This window comes from Rosa rugosa, chromosome 1, assembly GCF_958449725.1.
Source record: "Rosa rugosa chromosome 1, drRosRugo1.1, whole genome shotgun sequence".
Lineage (NCBI taxonomy): Eukaryota > Viridiplantae > Streptophyta > Magnoliopsida > Rosales > Rosaceae > Rosa > Rosa rugosa.
Window position 1 is genome coordinate 57,103,477 of NC_084820.1, and position 23,149 is coordinate 57,126,625.

Genomic DNA, 23,149 nt, shown 5'->3' on the forward strand with positions numbered 1-23,149 from the left:
CAAAAGTCGAGGGGGAATCATGAAAGCGATTGCATGATCTAACCTAAGAGAGCTAGTTGTTGAGATTGTTCCATGACGCCAAATCAGAAAGGACGTCTAATCGTAATTTCTTCAAGCCTCCATATGCACCATTCACCGCAACTTCAATCGGATTCGGATCTGGATGATATTCGTCAACGTCCATGACCATGCAGGAAGGTTAAGAAGGGGGGGTGGAGCCACCATGGAAATCTCTAGTCTAAGGAATCCTATGGCTAGAGGCAATGGCCAAGCCAGAAATTAATCTCAGCTAGCCTATAGCGATGAAAGCATGGTCGTGTTATATGAAAGCAAGAAGATTTTGGCCCCATGACATCTCTCCATCTGGTGGAATCCCAGTCATGTCCTCCCCGCGGTCGACTTTGATGCTAGTTTAAATTTCACTGTTATGCGTCACTGCTTGACCAATTTGAAGGCTCGAGGTTCTACAACATGCCAGATCACAAAATGTTTGTTGCTTGGCACGGGTTGGGTGTTGCTTGGCGCGGTCGTCATGACACCAAACTCTACTCTCAATTCTTTTTTTTTGGTCAATAATGAAGGAGCTTCATTAAGCCACACGGGCAAGAGAGAAATACAGCAAACAAATCGCATACAAACCAGAAAAGACCCAAAAAGGACTTAAAACCAGTGAAAAACCCAGAAAGTAAACTAAAACAAAAGAGAGGCAGAGGCATGCCTCAGCTAAGACCACTAGGAGGCCTTGGAAGACCATCACTCCTTAACACAGACAACAAGGAGGTTGGAGGCCTATTGGCCCAATCTTGGGAGCACAACCTCTACCTTGCTAGCTTTGCCACTGCATCCGCAACACGGTTAGCTTCATGGGGGATCCAATTCCATTTGATCCCGTCAAAGAAGGTTTTCAAATGAGTCACCTTCTTGAGCATCGGTGAAATTTTCCAATTCGGAGTGATGTCCTGGCCGTCAATAGCATGAATCACCCCCTGACAATCACTTTCCAGAATGATATTTTTGAAATTCAAGAACTCTGCCATCTGGAGACCCTTCATGATTGCCTCAGCTTCAACTTCCACTGCTGAATTATGAGATCCATGGATACTAGCTCCAGCTAGGGAATGGCCCCTATGGTTCCTGATAATGACACCAATACCACTATTATGACTAGCCTCATCCCACGCTCCATCCACATTGACTTTTACAAAAGGAGCAGTGGGGGGCTGCCAAAGATGAGAAGAAACAGGAACAGCAGTGCTCTGGGTGGGTCTTTCTCTTGAGTTTACATCATTCCATTCACCAAAACTGCGTTGCATATTTTCAATCGTTACCAGAGGGTTGGGGGTCAAGTGACGCATGACTACTTCACACTGTGTTTCCAGATTTCCCAAAGATGAAAGAATATATTCTGGAGCAAGACAGCTGGATCATTCGATAGAGAGCTTGACCTCTGGTTAATCTCCAGTAACCAAGCTTCTAGCGTTGTAATTCTCTATTTATCAGGAGAATAACCAACCGAACTACCAAACCAGACTACAGTTGTCCAAGGGCAAAGAAGCAAGCAACTCTACTCTCAATTCGTTATTAGATCTACAAGTATGAGATTCATGTGGAAAGCATGGTGGTTTAGGTTTCTTTGTTCTTTGAAGTTCTAATAATTTATGCTGGGTTAATAATCAAGGGCACCAAGTTCATCTTGAGGCAGAATGCTTTGTGACTTGGTGTTGAAGATGACTTGGATTTTCTATTAGAATTTCTAGTAAATTTCATTCTCTGCTTGTGGAGTTTCTCAATTATTTAATGAGTTTCAATTAAATTAACGTGGGCACCATAATTGTGTGCCTTAGCGAGTACAGCAGCATGTTTTTATGGGACAAAGATAGTCTAATAAACTTATAATTACATTGTATTTGTATTTCACAAAGATAGTCTAACAGCGACCAATTGGACAATCTATCATTTGTCATGCGCTAGGGTTTCCTAGCGACAACTCTAGATTAATGTAGCTCCTATTGATGATCAAATTGCTCATCTTAACAATTGTAATCATATATTAGACTACTTTAAGTGTAATGACGTAAAATAAATAAATAAATTAAATCTAACAATTCATGTGATACTACTGTATGCAAAGCATGAGAAGACTTCAAGTCAATTGCAGAATGCAGATCTTTGATTATTACAAATGGAAGCACATGTTGAAGAAAATAAATTAAGTGAACAAAAGCATTAGTATCTCCAAGGATTAAAGACTAGTTTCATGATATGCAATACAGTACCCATACAAACAGAATGATATGGATTGATCCCCTCAAAAAAAAAAAAAATGATATGGACTAGGGACATAAAACTATCAACCTCTACTATTAGAAAAGAAAGGCATTGCTAATGAAAAGCACATGAAGCACTGATTTTGATCAGTGTCTTAATTCTGGAGAGGAAAAACGCAACCCCCAAGTCTCACTTTGGTGTGGTTAAAACAAATTGAATCATCATCGAGCAATGGGTTCCAACCAATGTTCTTAGATAAGCATAACCAGACAGAAAGCCTAGAAAATAAAATCATACTGGAATTGAAAAGTACCATGATTTAGAGCAATTAAAGTAAAGAAAGTAATCACAAGTAACGTAATACAAAGCAAAAGTAAAGCAAGGAAGTGGAGTTTAACCAAGCTTTGTTCCAACAAGAATAATTAGAGAGAACACATTTGCCCCACACATTTGCCCCATGATAGCGCTCAATGATCTTTGTCTATTGTAATCTTCCTGCCCTGTTCCATAAACATAAGACATTAACCTAGGTTTAAGAAAAGAAAATAAATATGTATGAGGATGGAATATGTTGGAGTTTTGAACTACCTTCAAGTATAATGAATCATAAACAATGGAAGCACTACTATAGGTAATGGAGCAACCTTCACTTCCCCAGGAACCAAAGCAACAAACCCAAAATACCAAAAACCCAGCAAGCTTCAGAGAGTAAGTATAGCTAGGCTAAATAACCAAATCCTCCTAGGTTCCTAGCATTAAAACAGAGAGAAATGATTCTTAGATTAAATTACCTGACTCGGGCAACTAGAATGATGGCTCAATTAAACTGATAAGAAAACTTCAGGGGAAAAAAAAAAAAAAAAAACAAAGGGTTTTCAGAAAAAAAAAATCACAATAAATCCTTTTGGGATGATTGAATTTTGAAGAAAATGTCAGTGATTGTTACCTGGATAGTGGGACTTGGGATGATAGAAACGCTGGAGCTGAGAGAGCTATGAGTTCCTGCTAGAGCGGCTTTGATTTGCTTCCAAAGACCTAAGTAGATCTGAGTAGCCAAAGACCTGCATTTGAACAACCATGGCATTGCTGGTAAAATCTTTGGTTACCGATAAACATCTCCACCTTGCTATATATATTGAAGAGAAAAATTCAGTCACCGTCCCCAAACTATGCTGCCAAGGCCAATTTGATACCCGAACTCTCAAAAGTATCAATGTGATACCCAAAGACATATTTTGTTATCAACGTAATACTTCCGTCAAAAATTCCTAACGGCTCCGTTATTTGATGACGTGGCAAGCACGTGGAGACAAAAAAAGAAGTTAAATGACCAACTTACCCTTTTGTTTTTGTTAATTCATTTTTATTTTTATTTTTCTTTTCATTTCTTCTTCTTCTTCTACTTCTTCTTCTTTTGTTCTAACTAAACCGCCGCAACCTCCGAAGCAAGCTCCGCCACCAACCACCAACCACTCACCCCAAAATGAATTCCGATTTCGGCCTCGAACGCGAGCTCGGCCCCGACCACAGTTACCGCCCAACATCAAGAATCTCACATTACATGCAAATGCAGCAATTTGACAACTTCTAATCCAATTCAAATTGAGAAAACAAGAACAAACAATGTCTGAAAACAAGAACAAACAATTCAACTTCTAATCCAAAATTTCAATCTCCCATCTCCACTCCCAAAATTGAAATCCCACCTGAAAACTTTCACGGTCAATATCAGAGGCAGCCGACGACCCAAGCAGTCGATGAACCCACGGCCACCGCTACCATCAAGGCCGTTCGACCACTTCCGCCACCGCGACTTCGACGCCAGCTTCGCCAGCAGCCGCTCCTCCAACGGAATCAGCGGCGGCCCCGGAGGCTCCATCTCCAACTTCGACCTCTACAAAGACCGCCCCTACCAACTTCGACCTCTACCAGCAATCCGCCCTCTCCACCATCAATTCCTACCTCTCCTCTCACTCGTCCAGGTCTTCCTCAAATTCCCAATCCCTCCCGCCAGAAAATATCACCGAGGCCCTCAAATTCGTCATCGCCCTCTCGGTGATCGCCAAATTAGAACCCTCCCCAATCAAACCAGACGAGAGTCGCCGATTAGAGGATGGAGAGCGAGAGAGAGAGAGAGAGAGATGGAGGAACTCTGTGCTTTGGTGTTTTTGGGGTTTAGGAGTCGCCGATCAGAGGGGGGGGGGGTGGGGGGAGAGAGAGAGCGAGAGAGAGCTTTGTGTTTTTATTTTAATTTTTTTATTTTTTTAATTACTTAGCAGTGAAAGACTATTCTGCCCCTGATAAAAATATCACATAGGACCCACGTGCTTGCCACGTCAGCAAACAGACGGCCCCGTTAGGAATTTTTGATGGAAGTATCACCTTGATGTCAAAATACGTGTTTGGGTATCACATTGATACTTTTGAGAGTTCGGGTATCAAATTGGCCTTGGCAGCATAGTTTGGGGACGGTGACTGAATTTTTCTCTATATTGAATTCACAAGACAAACATCTCCACAGATATCATCGAGTAATGAAAACATAAACTATGAAACTTTTAATTGCAACAAGAAGTCCAAATTGCAGAGAAGTCTGTACTCACGAAGTACTTCATGGCTGTTATCCGCTTTTTTGGGTCCCTCACAAGCATTCTCCTGACCAAATCCTTGGCACTTTCAGATATGCTGGGACAACGTTCTGATATGAAATCGAGTTCGCCTTTTAAAACCTGCTCAAATATTCCTTGCTCCGTTTCTGATCGAGAACATCATAAGCATACTACATTAGATCTAATTGTTATATGGCTATACTTTAATGAGTATCAAATGATTAAACCAACAAAGTCATAATCATGATATTCTGTGGAGATGTTTAAACCAACAAAGTCATAATCATGATTAAACCAAACAGAAGAAATACCACCTCCAGTTCATACCCAAATTCCTAATCAAAGTAGTAAAATCATACCCAAGAGATGAAGGATATTTTAGATGGGCACCTCTCAATATCAACATAACATTGGGTCTTCTTCTGCCTTGTCTCAATGTCCTGTCAAATACCCATATACACAAACCCAACCATAATTCATAATTCATAAACAAAAATTCACAACACGGTAAATTAACAGAGAAAAAGAGATGGAGGCATTTGGAATACATACAGAGATTGAGCGACGGGACTTGGCGGGAACTGCGGGAGAGAATAGCAACGACAATACTAAGAGGATTTGAATTGCAATTACCAATTGTTGAAAGTAGTGATGCAGAGGCCTTGGAATGGTTGGAGAAGATGGTCTGCTGCAGATTCTCTGCAAATAAGGCAAACCAGCTGCGCATAGAACAAAGTAAGATTCTTTCTATCAATGAAAGAAAATAAGCAAAGCGAGATGAGATTTTGAAGCTACTAAGCCGATGAATAACCAACAAAATGTGGTTATAATCGAGATTAAAAACCAAACAAAACTCAGTTCTTCACCAAAACAAATCAAAATTAAACTCACCAAGAATCGCCGAGAAACCCCTAAATCCCCAAATCGAAGAACCCACAAATGGAACCCTAGTTTCAACTCTGGTATTTCGATGTCTAGATTGAAACCCATTTTTCTTCTATCTTCTCCCCAGTACGAAGAACCCACGAATAGATCGAAATCTTAAGCGATTGTACAGATGGGTATAATCTTAATCGATGAGTGCAGTGATGGATGAGTACAGTTGAGCCCTAATCGAGATGTATTTTGATGACAGATGGTGTTTTGATGAGAGACCCATGGTTTTTGATGATGTTGAGAAGAGAGCTACTCGAAGAAAGCGAGTTGAGGAAACAGCTGTTTTGACAAAGTGTTCACGGGGAGACAGCAAATTCAATAGACCTAGATAATTAAGTTGTCAAAGGCGGGCTTTTAATTTTTGCTTTATGAATCAGACAACATAAAGACGAAGTTTTGTTGTCTGATTGTGAACAAACTAAACCTCAGCTAAGGTTCCAAAGAGGGAAAAGTTCCCGCTATAATATGCAACCAAAGTAACATGCTAGGCAATGCTCATTTACACAACGGAAACAACTCATTTGGTTGTGGGATCAACAATCTGGTGCTATATTTCAATCAAAACTTGGAGGTTTTTGGGGGGCTTGAGTGCCATTTTGGGCCAAATAAAAGGCACATCCAAATATTTCCCACTTTATCACACAACAAAAAGTAAAAAACCGTTGTATCATGTTTTGCATGCTACTTTCATACAACAGATATAACTATACTGTTGTACTATGTAGTACCAATTTGGAGCCAAATTTGAGTCGATCTAGGAGGGAAATCAGCCGCTATTTTTTTATGATTCACACAACAGATTATTCTTGTAACCGTTGTGCAATGACCTTCTAAACAAAAACTTCAAAATTTTAACCACCTTATACAACGTAAGTGTGATGACCTGGATTTTCGTTATTTAATTTTGGTAATTAATAATGGACCACTTGTACGAATAATTGTTATTGTGCTTTATTCGTAAGTTGTATGTTTTTTTTTTTTTTGTTGAGAAAAAGGGCGGTGCGGCAGCCCTCAAGCCTTGATAGCCTTGATTAAAGAAATTGTCGAATACAAGGGGGGGGGGACAATGAGCCTAAACCCTTGATTACAATAAGTAGGACATCCTGAAATACTATCATGAGTCTCTACTAAGCGCTTGTACTCAACAAAGCACCAACTAGCAAAGAGCGCTCTACTGGCGACTCTATTTGCTTTAACTGCATTAACGCAGCGGTGACACAACGGAAAGATAACTTGATCTGCAACCCGTTTACAGCAAAGCATAATTACCATACGCACAGCTTTCCCATCATGATGCCACTGGACACTACATCCAGTGACACTTAATTTCACTCTGCTACTAAGAGGCAGCGACCATTTGCAAGTGCAAGGAACTCGCCACCTACCCATAGCAAAACAGGCACACAAGGTGCAAAGACTGGCACACAGGCCACTGCCTCCAACCAGAACACGGTTGGAGTTTATTACCGGCAAAGCAACAGGAAGAAAACAACTAACAAAAGCAAAAACAACTAAAAACAAGAGCCCGTCCAAGCAGTAAGGCCCAAGCACAGAGGCCCGGCCCAACTTCCACCTCCAGCAAGGGTCCAGCGCCGCCTTCCTCCAAACTTGCTGCCAGCGCCCTCCGTCGTCACCCCATTGCCAGCTTGCACCGCCACGTCGCCGCAACGCGTCTCCACGCCACCGCATCGCTGCACCACAAAACCAGCCTCCCCTAACTCGGACAATGACTGAGACTGAAACCCAGAAAGGGGTGAGCCAACAAACGAGCTCGTCACAGCCCTGGGAGCGAAGGCCCATCCATCGCCGAGCACCGTGAACCACCTGTGACGCCACGACCTGCCGCCGGCGAGCACCCGATCGCTGTTCCTTACCAGATCTCACCCATGACCGCCGAGGAGGAGATCCAACTCGATCTGCCCCTTCAGTCGTCAAAACCACTGCCGCAATCCCTGAGCCAAGCCTCCGCCAGAGGACCATGCCGCAAGCCCGGGCTATCCTCCTCTCCCGGGCCGGAACGCAACGGCAGGGAGCCGGCGACGTTCGACGGGGAGAGGCCACACTCCAAAACTCTCTCTCTCTTTTTCGCCGCGCGTGAGGCGCGTTCTGGCCTAAAGTTGTATGTAAAGTGGAATGGTTTTCGTACGTATAATTATTCGAATTTCACAGTTTAGGGGGTCGTGTGAAGTTTGACTTTTTATATGTTGGGATTCTCGGAAAACTTCCTTCACGAAAGTCGTAGAGCGCGTCGATACGAGTTCGTGGACATGCAGAATGCATCAATCGGAGTTCGTATGAGGAAGTTATGGCTTTCGGAAAAAGTTTTCGTTTTGGTATAAATAGAGGATTTCCGAAATTATTTTCATAATCCCACTTTCCTTTTCCAGAAACCATCTTTTCCTCTCTCTTCTCTCTCTCGACTGCACCTTCAGAAACGAAAATTTCCGTCTGACCCGACCCGACTTTTCCGGCGGTCTCCGGCCGTGATAATTTCTAGATCAGCTCTCCTCGGTCGTCTGGTCCTCCCTCTGGTGTCCTCTAGCCGTAGTTATCCTCCACGGCGGCGCTGCAACTCGACAAAGTTGGGTGATTTCGGACCCGACCGGAAACGTAGCTCCGGCGACGGCACGGCTTCAAGTTTCCTTCTTTGGCTTTGTGGGAGCCTTCTGGATCGATCTATGGTGTTTGTTTGGATCTATTTACGTGGAAACACGTTCAACTCGGATTGAGCAAAAATTCAAAGCTTGTGAGGTAGTTTTCGACCCTTTATGCTTGTTTTCTGACTTCGAGCTAGTTATGAAAATTCACAAGCATGCTTAGATGAACATTTTTGATGTTGGAAGTTTTGGGAAATAATGAGTTTTGGCCGGCGGCGGTGCGCCACCGCCTGTGGCTGTGTTTTGGCAGTGTTCTGGCCATCTAGGGAACTGTTTCTGGTATTATATATGTTCTACTCGTTGATACGAGCGTTTCGATATATAATATGCAAATTTTGGAGTTCGTATGGATTTGTTATGATTTTTACCGTTTCATATCGGTGAATTTATTCAATCCGTGAGGATTTTAGCATCGGATCGACTTGTGGTTTGGACACATCGATCGTGGAAGTGTTCCGAAGACCTTGGGAGGTCTCGGAAGTGGTTTCGCCTCAATTTGGCATTACTTTGAGATTTTGGTTCAATTTGGGGATTCGAACCTTATTAAATTGTGATTCGTTAATTGAATCAGAGCGGTAATTCCTTAGGTACTTGACGAAGTATTCTTTGGACGGCTATTTTTGGTGGTTTGGCTGCTTTGTTCTGTATTGAAGACGCAGCGGGAGTTTCGTGGTGAGTAATCTCACAAGGTTCATTTACGAACGGAATACCTTTATCGTTTTGAGAGTTATATTATTTAACTGCAAACTATAGTTGGTATTAGTAGGCATTCATGAGTGGATGACTACGTATATATATATATATATATTTACGTGAAATATATATGTTTTGGTAAATTGTGGATTGATGAAAACAATATGCATGAATTGATGCTTTTTATTGTTTTGTGTTATGGCTTTTCGGAAAACAATGATTATGGAAATGTTGATTTCGATTGTTTTGAAAGTGTTGAGATTTGGGTAATATCTCGAGTCCTGTGCGACTGTTTTAATGTTTTGCTCCAGGGACTGAGAAGTCCGAGGAACGAAGGTCTATGACCTTGGGCAGTCTATCAGGTAATCACGTCTTTGGCCGGACGAGTGGTTACGTTCAGTTAGAGCTCTAGTCTGTCTGCCATATAGGTGAGTCATGGGGTAACGGGAATTGGTTATTGATAACTCATGATATTACGTGTTTTTAGGGAACAAGGTGTGAGTTGCTTCCTTATTAACGGTTTTAGGGGGACAAAGTGCAAGTTGTTTTTCTTATTAACGATTTGATAGAATTCAAGGCTTGAGTTGTTTTCTATGGTACAATTTTGGTACAATTGATAGAAATCAAGGAATGAGTTGCTTTCTATGTTATATTGATAGAATTCAAGGTGTGAGTTGTTTTCTATGTTTCATTTTAAAAGAAACCAAGGTGTAAGTTGCTTTCTTATATTTCGATTTGAAAGGAAATTAAAGTGTGAGTTATTCTCCTTTGTTTCGTGTTTTTAAGGAATCAAAGCGTGAGTTGTTTTCCTTATTTTTAGTGTGAGTTATGTTAACTGTTTTGAGTTACTCATACGAGCTTTCACAAGCTTACCGGGTTTGTTGTGTGACAACCCGGTGCACTATTCAACGGTGTAGGGGTTAATCTTGCAGGTCAGGATAATCGTGGCTGAAGTTGGGATAGCATACTTGCAGCTTAACGGTAGGAAGCTAATTTTGTGACTTTACCGTTATTTGGACTTCCGTTGTAGTAAGCTCTGAGGAGCATTACGTTTTATTTTGTTGTTGACAATTTAATTCGTAAGCTTATGTAATATATGACTCTGTGGGCGGGTCAATACTGACATAGTAGGTTCAGGGCATCAATATGTATGTTGTATAAACGGGAAAAGTTTTCCAGGAATTTTGTATTGATGGCTGGACGATCACGTATATATAATTATGGGATTGTATATCGATTTTTAATCTGTGTTAAAAATTAGGGGCGTGACAGTTTGGTATCAGAGCGTAAGGTGCATATTTGGTGACAATCAGTACTCATCGAGTGATGACCCGTCTGCAGCGGATCCCCATCATGTGCTCTTCGGTATTGATATAGTCATTGGGTATGCAACGAGCGTTGGATTGTGAGTGTAGAAGTTTGGGTAGCTTCTATGAGTTGAGATCTTTTGAGGAGTGAGAGCCTTTAGATTTAACTCTAGATTTACGTGGGGGATGGGATTGTTCCTTTGACGTAGTGTTGTGGTGATTTAGTCATGACGTTGACTTATACTTGTGTACGAGTGTTATACGAGTATTGACCACATGATTGTCGTGCTTATCAGGAATTGGATCATCTGTGTAATGCCCCGTACCTTAAAGGTTTTACTAGTTACATTTTACCGTTATTGACTGAAGAGTGACTTTTTCTGTAGTCTGGTAAATTAGGAAATTTCCTTGTGAATGTTGTAGTATATAAAAAATCGAGTTCGTGGACATGTAGTTTGTTTAAATAGGAGTTTCTACAGAAAAGTTATGACCAAAATGGAAAGTTACTATTCCTAGTCGATGTTTTAAATAAGTTTCTATTTTGGGAATGAGGAGAGAGAAAGTCAAGCAGCCCCAAATCGGGACAGACCCGACCTCCCCCTCCTATTTTCTTCTCTATTTCGCCGTTTCTGGTTTTCCGGCGATTTCGTCGCCGTCCGGCCACCCCAGGACGAACCGCTTGGCATGGCATGATCCTCTCCTCCTTCTCTTCGTAGTCATGTAAGTTTTTCACCTTGGGTAGCTTTGAGTTTTGAGATTCGAAGAGAAAATTTCCAGAAATGAGAAATTGGAGATTTGCTTTGATCTCCGGTTTCCAGCCGGAATTCTTTGGGGTTTTGGTGGCTGGGACGATACTAACCTTCATCCCTAACCTCTTGCTGCTTCTCATGATCGGTGGAGGAAGAATTGAAGGTGTTTGAGAGTGTGAACAGTAGCGTGAACAGTAACTGACGAGTTCTTGGTTTTGTTTTGATCTTTCCGGCCAAATCGTTGGATTTTGTTGGTTGTTGCAGGTACAGAAACTGTTGGGTGTGTTGTAGAGATGAATTTTGAGCTTGTTAGGTTGGCCGGATTTGGGTGTTGGAGTGGTGGCGCCAGTGGCTGTGCGCCGCCGTTGTTGGTAGCGGCTAGGGGTGTGTTAAGCTACCTAGAAGTTTCATAATTTTTAGCCTAGAAGTATATTTTGTGTTGTGGAGGCCTTGATCACACCTTGTGTTAAGGAAATCCAATTTTGATTGGTGATTGGAATCCTAAATTGAAGAATGGGATTTTTAGAGGAATTTGTGAATAACAAGTATTACTTATCTGAGGGAATGAGTTTTAACTCTTAGATTGTTTCCTTATTGTGGTTAATTATATCCTGCCAATCATTACAGGACGTATTGAGCCTTCGAGCGAGGAGGACACGGGCAGGCAGCAGGATTAGCTGCGAGACTCACCTGTGAGTGGACTTTTATTTTATTTAAATGATGCATGCAGCATGGCATTAAATTATAACTTGATTATTGTTTGGATAAATGTGGTTTTCGTGGAAAGAAATGAGTTGGCAAGGAGGCTATTTTTGGCGCATGCGTACATTACCTAGTCGGCAGTCCCCTCTAGGTAATAGTCTGGTCGGCAGTCCCCTCCAGACTATATCCCGGTCGGCAGTCCTCTCCGGTGAGTTATCTGGTCGGCAATCCCTTCCAGATGAGGTAGTTAGTTGGCAGTCCCCTCTAATTACATGTGGTTAGTCAGCAGTCCTCTCTAACCACCGCCTCCTACATCCGGTCTGCAGTCCCCTCCGATGCGTCATTTGGGCGGCAGTCCCCTCCAGATGGCATGAGATGACTAAACAGCAGTCCTCTCTAGTCATCGAACGAGGTTTCATGAAAAAGATGGTTTTCAAAGGAATGAGTTGAAATTGTTTTATCTCGCTGCATGTCGGATTTTATTAATGAGAAAATGGGAAAGCATTCAAGTATTGGTTTCATAACTTATTTCAGTTTTGTCCACTCACTCTAACGGTTTTAAAATGCTTTTCCCCTGGGCCCTTCATTTTCAAATGCCCAGATTTCAGATTTGCCGAGATCGCGTCCGGGAACTCGAGGCATAGGAATCAGCGCTTCCGTTTTGTCCGTAGGTTATCACTTAACCTACCTTGTATGATATCGGCTTAGTTATGTAGCACTGCTCTGATAACCTTTTAAATTTGGACAATGTCATTTCCTGAGAATTTGTTATCGTGCTGAACTTGTGATGGGATTCGTACCTTCTGAATGTAACATATACACTTGGAATGTAAATATTGGAATGTGTTTCTATGAGTGTGAGTTTAGTTTTAAGCATGTCCAGGTTTTGTGAATTTTTGGGTAGCCTATTTTAGGGGAGGTTCTGCCGATTTTTTGGTAGGATTTCACTTAAAGTGAGCCCCACAGGCTCGTATCCGGGTTTCGGGGTGAAACTTGGGTCGGTTTCTGTCAATCTGGGAGGCAGAGCTAGTGGTCGAGGTAGACCGAGAGGCAGGGGTAGAGCCTGAGGTAGGGGCAGGATTCCTCCTCCTGTTGAGGAGATGTTCGAGAATGATGTCGAGGCATCAAATGTTGAGTTGCCTGTTCCACCTGTTGTGGAGGTTGTGGATGTTGTAGATCCCACTCGTTTGTCTAAGTTGGCAAAGGAGATTTCGAGACTGGGAGGAGTCCCATTCCAGGGAGGTACGGATCACATGTTGGCAGATCAATGGATCGAGAACATGAAGACCTACTTCGAGATGGTCGTCTGCGACGACATTGAGAAAAGAAAGATAGCCTCGTTTATGCTCCAAGGCGATGCACGGGTGTGGTGGAATGGCACACAGAGAGTTATGGATGTGCCCACCATGACCTGGGATGGTTTTGTGGAACTGTTCAGGAAGAAGTAATTTCCGCCTTCGGTGAGGGAACAGTTGGAAATGGAATTCGTCTTGTTAGTCCAAGGGACTATGAGTGTGAGAGACTATGAGGCGGAGTTCTCAAGGCTGTATAGGTTTGTGAGACATATGGATGCTGAAAGTCTGGCTATGAAGTTTCAGTGGGGACTGAATGCTTCGATCAGGTGCGATGTCGCTGTCCTGGAACTGAGCAGGAAAACAAGATTTTCCAAAAGGAGGGAAACAAGATTTTCCAAAAGGAGGAAAACAAGATTTTCCAAAAGGAGGAGTCAGGCTTTGGCCATTGAGCAGGAAAACAAGATTTTCCAAAAGGAGGAGTCAGCGGAGAGGGACTCTCTGAGGAAAGCAAGGCAGTTGCTGGGAGCAGCAATGCGTCAGGGAATCAAAGTGGATTCTGGAAGAGGCAGAGGACTAATCAGCAGGCGCCGGCTAGGGCTGCACCTGCTAGGATTACTAAAGCTGCACCTGTTGGGCAGGGAGCACCCCTGAGATGTTACAACTGCAAGGAGATTGGCCATACTGCTAAGGCTTGCACGAAACCGAAGAACTTGGCGTGCTTTACATGTGGCCAGACGGGGCATTTCTCAAGGGATTGTACCCAGCAGCGGGGTGGGGGACAAGGGAATCAGCAGAGGCAACTGCCTCAGGGGCAGGCTAGGGTGTTTGCTATTGGTCAGCAGAATACCGGAGTGGAAGGTACCTTATCCTTATTTGATTTCTTTGCTAGGGTATTGTTTGATACGGGAGCGTCTCACTCTTTCATATCTAGTTCTGTGGTTGATATGTTAGGTTTGACTCCTAGGCCTCTTGCTAGACCCATGTGTGTTATTTCCCCACATGGTGTTTCCCTTGAGTTGTGTATGTTTTGTGATGCATGCCCGATTTTGATTGGTGGTAGAGAGTTTACCGCGACTTTGATTGTGTTAGCTAATCATACGTATGATGTTATTTTGGGTGTTGATTGGCTGAGGCCCAATCATGCCATGATTGATTGCTTTGAGATGGTAGTGTCATTTCATATACCTGCAGCCGGTGTTTCGTTATCGGTGTCTTAGGTCAGATACTGCTTTGAGGGCAGGATTCTTAGCTCATGTGGAGTCGGTGAGTTATGCTGCGATTATGGCAGAGATTGCTGTGGTTTCCGAATACGGTGATGTATTTCAGGAGATGCCAGGGTTACCTCCAAGGAGGGTAGTGGATTTTGCTATCGATGTGATACCAGGTACTGCACTTGTATCCATGACACCTTTTCGGATGGCACCAGCTGAACTTAAAGAGTTGAAGGATCAGATTGATGGTTTACTGGAACAAGGGTTCATTAGACCTAGTACTTCTCCTTGGGGTGCACCTGTAGTGTTTGCAAGAAAGAAGGATGGTTCACTAAGGTTGTGTGTGGATTATCGGCAGTTGAACAAGGTGACGATCAAGAATAGGTATAGGATTGATGACTTGTTTGACCAGCTTAAGGAAGCTACTGTATTCTCGAAGATCGATTTGAGATCTGGATATCACCAGTTGAGGGTGAAGGAACAGGATGTTCCTAAAACTGCTTTTAGGACCAGGTATGGGCACTTTGAGTTTGTTGTCATGCCTTTTGGCCTAACTAATGCACCTGCTGCATTTATGGACTTGATGAACCGTATGTTCAGTCCGTACTTGGATAAGTTCGTGGTAGTGTTCGTGGATGATATTTTGGTTTATTCCAAGTCGTTGGAAGATCATGATAAGCATCTGCAGATTGTGCTACAGATTTTGAGAGAAAAGGAGTTGTTTGCAAAATTCGAGAAGTGTGAATTTTGGCAAAAGGAGGTTAAATTCCTTGGTCATGTAGTTTCGAAGGATGCAGTCTCTGTGGATCCTTCTAAAGTGGAAGCCGTGATGAACTGGGGTCAACCCACTACAGTTACTGAGGTACGTAGTTTTCTGGGTTTGGCGGGCTACTATCGGAGATTCATCGAAGGGTTTGCTAGTATAGCTTTGGCTTTGACCAAGTTGACAAGGAAGGAGGTCCAGTTTGTGTGGACGGAGGAATGTGAGCGAGCATTCAACGAGTTGAAGAGAAGATTGACCACAGCCCCAGTGTTGACTATTCCCACGAGTGGTGGTGGTTTAGTTATCTATAGTGATGCGTCTCATCAGGGACTGGGATGTGTGTTGATGCAGCTGAAGGAATGGATGGATTTCAAAACTTTTTAATTAGTGCGGAATTAGTTTAACCATTAAACTACTAACTAAACATAAAATCCATTCCTTTAACCCATGATCTTGGCTTATTGTGATATGTATATAAACATAGCATGCATAGTAAGGAAGAACAAAGAGGGAGTTTATGTTCTACTCACCCTTGGAGCGTGATTTTAATCCGATCCAAGTGAACCACCAAAGTTCCTCTCCTTGATCTCTCCTTGTGTGTGTTTCCTCCACCTTGAAGCACCTTGGATTAAGAACTCCTTCTTGTACTCCTTCTTGTGCTTGTAATCTTCTCTTTGATGTAACAAGTAAAGCCACAAAAGGATATGGCCTCTAAGGATCTTCACCAAGTGAATCAAGAGATGAAGAAAGATGAAAGAAAAGAAGAAATTATGCAAGTGTTCTTCTTTCCTTTAATTTTGTAATGGACCAAGAAAGAACTCTTTCTCTCTCTCTCTCAAATCTGAAAATAATAGTGTGGAGACACACTTATTCTCTTTGTCCATGCTTTCACTTTTATATAATAGGAAATAACTCCAATTACTAAAAGAAAATATTGACTTTCATAAAGCCAATATTTTGGCTGGTCCATACTTGTTATTGGGCACTAAAAATGTGTCTTGGGCTTTCATTTAAATCTCATTTAGTGAAGCCCAAGTCCACACGAAAAGCCCGACAATCGTTTAGGCCCAATAGGTTCGGTTTTACCCGAAAAACCTAATTATGTCCAAATAATAAATCTAATTAATTATTTGGTCATAACCAACTCTTGTTTAATCTTCTTCATATACAATCTCAAGGATCCACTTATATGGTGTGCGATCTCTTAGGTTCTAATTAACAAGGCAGTGAAGTTTATAGAAACCATTCTATTTTGTTTACGAATCAAAAACTCCATTTTTGATTCTCCCTTGTTATTAGGATTATAAATGTTTATTAATCCTCGGGGACTTCACAAGTCATGAGTGACGTCTTGCAACATATCATGACTACCCTAGTTAATGTAGAATGACAAAGAACCTATTCAATTGGAATTACAATACAATACGGTCCTTCTCTAACACTATGTTCTAAATCACATCATCGGGGTATGGAATTGATATGTCAATCCCCTAATGTGATTTTCATTCTTATGTGATTCTTAGAATGTGATTAAAAACTCCTTTTTAATCTCATTCAATGCTTTGGCCAAAGACTCATTGAATCACATCTTTGAACATACACCTTATTTACTTAAGGATAGAGATTCCTTATTGTACACTCACATGTCTCCATGACCGAATTGATTATACCAATGAATGCATCTATTATATCCATTAAGGGACACAATATTATTGCATCATCAAGAGATAATCCATTCACTCATAAGACAACTATGGTGTCTCAGGTCAAAGGACTAATTTGTATTAGTGCAATTTAAAGTTCAAGTTTGACATGTAAGTAAGACTCCATACAAGAACTCTAATGATCGCGTTCAGTGTACTCTTTAAGTTAAGAGCACCCACATACTTGTATTAGTGTCTCTACACAAATGACAAGAGACATATCATCCTCCATATTGAGCATACATAGTATGTGCTAGTCTTTCCGGATTATCAATGTCCAAGTGATAATCCTATGACTAGGAACCTTTTAGGATAAGAGTGTGAAAGAGTAAAGGTCTCACACATCTAACTCTTTAGATTACTTTCTCTTTAACTCATATTCCTTGGACCTTGTTCAATCAAATATTAAATATAAGCAATGAACAATAAACTTGCCCTTTTGATTAATAATAATTACAATAATAATTACATCAAAATGATTGTTTTAGGACACAATTCCTTCAATCTCCCACTTGTACTAAACCCAATCAGCCATGAAACGTACACCCATCTTCTCAAGATGTTGTTCTAGCTTTGCTTGTGATAAAGGCTTAGTGAATGGATCCGATATGTTATCAACAGATGCTACTTTGAGAATGTTAACGTCTCCACGATTAACAATCTCCCTTATGATATGGAAACGTCTTTCGATGTGTTTGGATTTTTGATGAGACCTTGGTTCCTTGGCTTGAGCAATTGCCCCATTGTTGTCACAGTAAAGTGGAATCGGTGACTCAATGGTAGGAACCACACCAAGTTCAGTGTTGAACTTTTTCATCCAAACTGTTTCCTTTGCAGCCTCTGCAGCTGCAATATATTCTGCCTCAGTAGTGGAATCTGCAGTAACACTTTACTTGCAGCTTCTCCAACTTACTGCACCTCCATTCAAGGTGAAGACAAACCCTGATGTGGATTTTCTGTCATTCACATCAGATTGAAAATCTGAGTCTGTGTATGCTTCCACTTGCAACTCTGATTGCAAATCACCACCTCTATAAACGAGGAATAAATCTTTAGTCCTTCTTAAGTACTTAAGGATATTCTTAACAGCATTCCAGTGTTCTAAACCTGGATTGGACTGATATCGACTAGTTATGCTTACGCCATAACTGATATCAGGTCTTGTGCATAGCATCGCATACATGAGGCTCCCTATTACAGATGCATATGGGATCTTGCTCATCTTTTGCACTTCCTCAATCGTTTGTGGGCACATTTTCTTAGAAAGGTGAATGCCATGTCTGACAGGCAGAAAACCCTTCCTAGATTGTTCCATGTGAAATCTATTCAGCACTTTGTCTATGTACAAGGATTGAGATAAGCCAATTAATCTTTTTGATCTATCTCTGTAGATTTTTATTCCTAGTACATAGGCAGCTTCTCCAAGATCCTTCATAAGGAAGGTCTTGGACAACCAAACTTTAATTGAAGATAACATTCCTACATCATTCCCAAATAGTAGGATGTCATCTACATAAAGTACAAGGAACACAACAGCACTCCCACTGACCTTCTTGTAAACACAAGGTTCATCCATGTTTTGTGTGAAACTAAAAGATTTGACTGCATCATCAAAACGGATGTTCCAACTCCTTGAAGCTTGCTTGAGTCCATAGATGGACCTATGAAGCTTGCACACTTTATGAATATCATCTTTAGACGTAAAGCCTTCAGGTTGATCCATATAAAGGTCTTCCTCAAGGTTGCCATTCAGAAAGGCAGTCTTTACGTCCATTTGAAATATCTCATAATCATAGTGAGCAGCTATAGCAAATAATATCCGAATAGATTTAACCATGGCAACAGGAGAGAACGTATCTTCATAGTCAATGCCCTCTCTTTGCTTATAGCCCTTTGCCACCAACCTTGCTTTGTAGGTTTCTATTTTACCATCTGAACCTATCTTTTTCTTGAAGACCCATTTGTTTCCAATTGGTCTAATACCAGGTGGAGGATCAACGAGAGTCCAGACTTGATTGGTATACATAGAGTCAATCTCGGATTCCATGGCTTCTTGCCATTTCTTTGAGTCAACGTTTGACATTGCTTCATTATAACTAGAAGGATCATGCAGGTTTTCATTGTCACCAAGGAGATTTAACTCCCCAAGGCTTTCATGACACAAACCATACCTCTTGGGAGGTATCCGGATCCTACTAGATATTCTTGGAGTTTGTGTTATAGTTGGTTCAGGAAGTTGTTCAACGGGAAATGAAGTGTTAGTTTGTGGCTTGTTGGACACTTCCTTGAGTTCTACCATTTGCTCAACATTTCCATCAAGGACGTAGTCCCTTTCAAGGAAAGTGGCATTCCTGCTAACAAACACCTTTTGTTCTTCAGGTTGATAGAAATAATATCCTAAACTATCTTTAGGATATCCCACAAATAAACACTTGCTTGATCTAGCTTCAAGCTTGCCTGCTTCTAGTCTTTTGACATAAGCTGGACAACCCCAAATCTTAATATGATTGAGACTTGGTTTCTTCCCATGCCACATCTCATATGGTGTAAGAGAGACGGACTTGGAAGGCACTTTATTCAACAAATAAATTGTTGTTTGAAGCGCATATCCCCAAAAGGATATAGGTAAATCAGTATAGCTCATCATGGAACGAACCATGTCTAACAAAGTTCGATTTCTCCTTTCAGAGACACCATTGAGTTGTGGTGTTCCAGGAGGAGCTAATGAAGAAACAATGCCTTCTTGTTTGAGATAATCAATAAACTCATTGCTTAAGTATTCGCCTCCTCGATCAGATCTTAGAGCCTTAATACTTCTGTCGGTTTGTTTCTCAACTTCATTCTTAAATTCTTTGAACTTTTCAAAGGCTTCAGATTTGTTCTTCATAAGGTATAAATAACCAAACCGAGAATAATCATCGGTAAAGGTTATGAAGTATGAGAATCCACCTCTACTAATAGTGGACATGGGACCATATACATCGGTATGTATTAGGCTTAGGAGTTCTTTAACTCTTGTTCTTTGTCCACCATAATGTGACTTGGTCATTTTTCCTTTTAGACAAGACTCACAAGTAGGCATAGGATCAGATCCTAATGACTCTAAGTATCCATTTTTGGATAATTTGTGAATTCTATCTTGGCTAATATGACCAAGTTTAAGGTGCCACATCTTAATGGGGTTAACCGTTTCTCGAGCTCTCTTAGATCCCAAAGTATTTTCCTTCATACAGTTAATACTACCATCTAAAGCTAGATGAAAGAGACCATCAATAATATTAGCATGACATATCATGCGTTCATTAATAGATACAAAACCACTTAGTTTATCAAAAACTACTCTATAACCATCCTTCAAAAGCATGGAGATGGAGATAAGGTTCTTTATACATATAGGAAGATAAAGACAATTATTTAACTCCAATGTATCTCCTGATGGTAACTTCAAAATATAAGTCCCCACGGCTTTGGCATCAACTCTTGTGCCATTTCCTACACGTAGGGAAATTTCTCCAGCTTTAAGCTTCCTTGCTCCCACTAGGTCCTGCAACGAAGTGCAAACATGGTGGGATGCACCTGAATCAATTATCCAAGTGGAAGTATTATTAACTGTAAATATTGATTCAATCACATTGATCATACCTTCTGTTGAAGACTTGTTCTTCAAGGATGCAAGATAAGCTTTGCAATTCCTCTTCCAGTGCCCATCTTTGTTGCAAAAGAAACAAATACCTTTTGGTTCCTTTTGTTCCTTCTTCTTCTTCTTTTGGACTACTCCCTTAGGCTTTATCACTTGTTTCTTCTTCCCTTTGCCTTTACATTTGGACTTACTGGATGAAGAAAAAGCGATAATAGCCGCACTCCCACTATCTTTCTTAATTTGCTTCTCAGCTGTTACCAGCATATTGAGAAGATCAGAAAGAGTATGATCCATTTGTTGCATATTATAGTTCATTATGAACTGAGAAAATGAATCATCTAGGGAGGAAAGAAGAAGATCTTGAGCTAGCTCCGCATCAAGTGCAAATCCAAGGTCTTGAATTTGCTCAATAAGGCCTATCATTTTTAGACCATGTTGATGCACAGGAGCACCCCTCACATGCTTTGTCTTAACAAGCTCATTGACAGCTGTGAATCGCACATTTCTATTTCTCTCACCAAACAATTCAGTGAGATGAAGTAATATAGAACTGGCGCTATCCATATTCTCATGTTGCTTCTGAAGTTGTGAGTTCATGGATGCAAGCATAACACATTTAGCTTGCGTGTCATCATCCTTATGCTTTTGATAAGCAACACGTTGCTCATCGCTTGCATCTTGAGCCAATGGAGTGTGAGGAGGTGCATTTTGTAAGACATAAGCGATCTTATCGAATGTCAACACAATTTTCAAATTGCGGAGCCAGTCATTGAAGTTTGGGCCCTCAAGACGATTTTCATTGAGAATTTTGGTGATAGGATGTCCTGACATATTGCAGTCTACATAACATAAAATAAAAGAAGTGAGATTGATTTTAAAACCAAGTGACTCGGGTCTTAAGAATCAAATGGCACCCTCTCACTATTTTAACAAATTCCAAATCCCTCAAAGGAATTCGAGAGTATAAATTAAAACTCTTAGTGAGTATGGAAGACTCATTTTCATTAAGCCAACCGCATCATAATAGAACTATAAGTCAACTTAATTTCCATGAGAGGATACTCTTATCCAATCACATCAAATGTGAATATCCATAACTTTGGCCTCTAAAGTAATTAAGTCTCACCATAATAGGATATTGATAAATTACTCTAGTTAAGCTATACCCATCATCTCATGTAAGTATAGGGATCAAAAATTAAATCTCATCATAATAGAATATTGACCAAGATTTGTCCCTACCTTACAACATCAAATGTTGAATAACCTCTCTTTAATGCTCCTAGCAAGAAATACCTCCGTTTGGAATGATATTCACATGCAAGAACATCTACTAGGAGATTACAATGTTGGAAGGCCACAAAGAAGCATTCATAATGACTTCTTCGTTTTTCAACTTAATATCACTTTGAGGGAATTTTAAGGTCTCATCTTTAATAATCTCATTAATAACAATCACATTGCATTTGCTTTGATCCTATTGCAATCACACATTCATTATACTTGATCTATAATAAAATACTCCCACTAATTGTTTTCAGAAAAACAATTTGATTTCATCAAAAACATTTTTCAAATGGAATCATGGGAAATATAAAATTACTTAATCAAGTGCAATGAACATACAATTATAATAGGTCACATAGGATGATTATGGACTTGTTGTTTGATCCAACATGAGCCAATATGTTGGATCAAGGTTATGTTTGGGTGGTTGATTTTAATTACGCGTAACGATTACGAGAATTAAATAACTAAGCTAAGCTATTACACTTTGCACTTGAACTCCTTTCAAGGCTTGATGACTTCAAACTTCTTCTTTGGATCATCCTCATGTGCCTCCATCTTCGATTACAAGAGTGGATGAGGGGCATACAAGCTCCCATTTAATTTAATCAAACTTGAATAAATTAAATAAGCTATTTAGTTACACAACCAAATGAATTAACTACTTTAATTACATAGCCCAAATGAATTAACTACTTTAATTACATAACCACATTCATTCAAAATGAATAGTCGGCCAATCTCATGCTCAATTATATTAGGCCATAGTCCATAATCATCCTTTAATTACCCAAGATTAATAAGGTTAATTAAACAAGCATAATTAACTTATTCAAAATAAATTAACCACTAAATTACTTTAATTTAATGCAAGTAAATTAATTGAGTGATTTAGGGGATGATGTCTTACATCATGCAACACTAACTTTTGGTGAGTAATTTAGGGGATGATGTCTCACATCACTTTTGATGAGTGATTTAGGGAATGATGTTTTACATCATGCATCACCAACTTTTGGTGAGTGATTTAGGGGATGATGTTTTACATCATGATTCACCAACCTTTGGTGAGTGATTTAGGGAGACATGTCTTTTATCTCATAATTTAGGGAGACATGTCTTTTATCTCATTCCAACTTTTGGTGAGTAATTTAGAGAAACTAATAGTAAAGATGACTAACTCTACCAACCTTTTGGTGAGGGAAACATGGAAATGATTTTATGTCATCATTAACTATTAGGTAAATTTGAATTCATGAATTTATGGATCAAAAGTGAAAAACAAACACCATGAAAAATTAGCTAGTTCATAACTAGATTAGACATGTT

The 23,149-nt window shown here is 40.5% G+C and overlaps 2 long non-coding RNA genes across 2 annotated transcripts; one reads left to right on the top strand and one right to left on the bottom strand.

The window, feature by feature from the left end:
* Positions 1 to 2,560: 2,560 nt before the first annotated feature.
* Positions 2,561 to 6,028, bottom strand: LOC133742628 (uncharacterized). Its single transcript, XR_009862643.1, has 4 exons — positions 5,769 to 6,028; positions 5,430 to 5,596; positions 4,872 to 5,317; positions 2,561 to 3,329 (listed from the first exon to the last, which is right to left on the bottom strand). It is a non-coding gene; the product is annotated as an uncharacterized LOC133742628 (long non-coding RNA).
* A 5,323-nt stretch (positions 6,029 to 11,351) lies between these two features.
* LOC133742630 (uncharacterized) lies at positions 11,352 to 12,732 on the top strand. The gene is made up of 3 exons (XR_009862655.1): positions 11,352 to 11,483; positions 11,847 to 11,911; positions 12,523 to 12,732. It is a non-coding gene; the product is annotated as an uncharacterized LOC133742630 (long non-coding RNA).
* Positions 12,733 to 23,149: the final 10,417 nt, after the last annotated feature.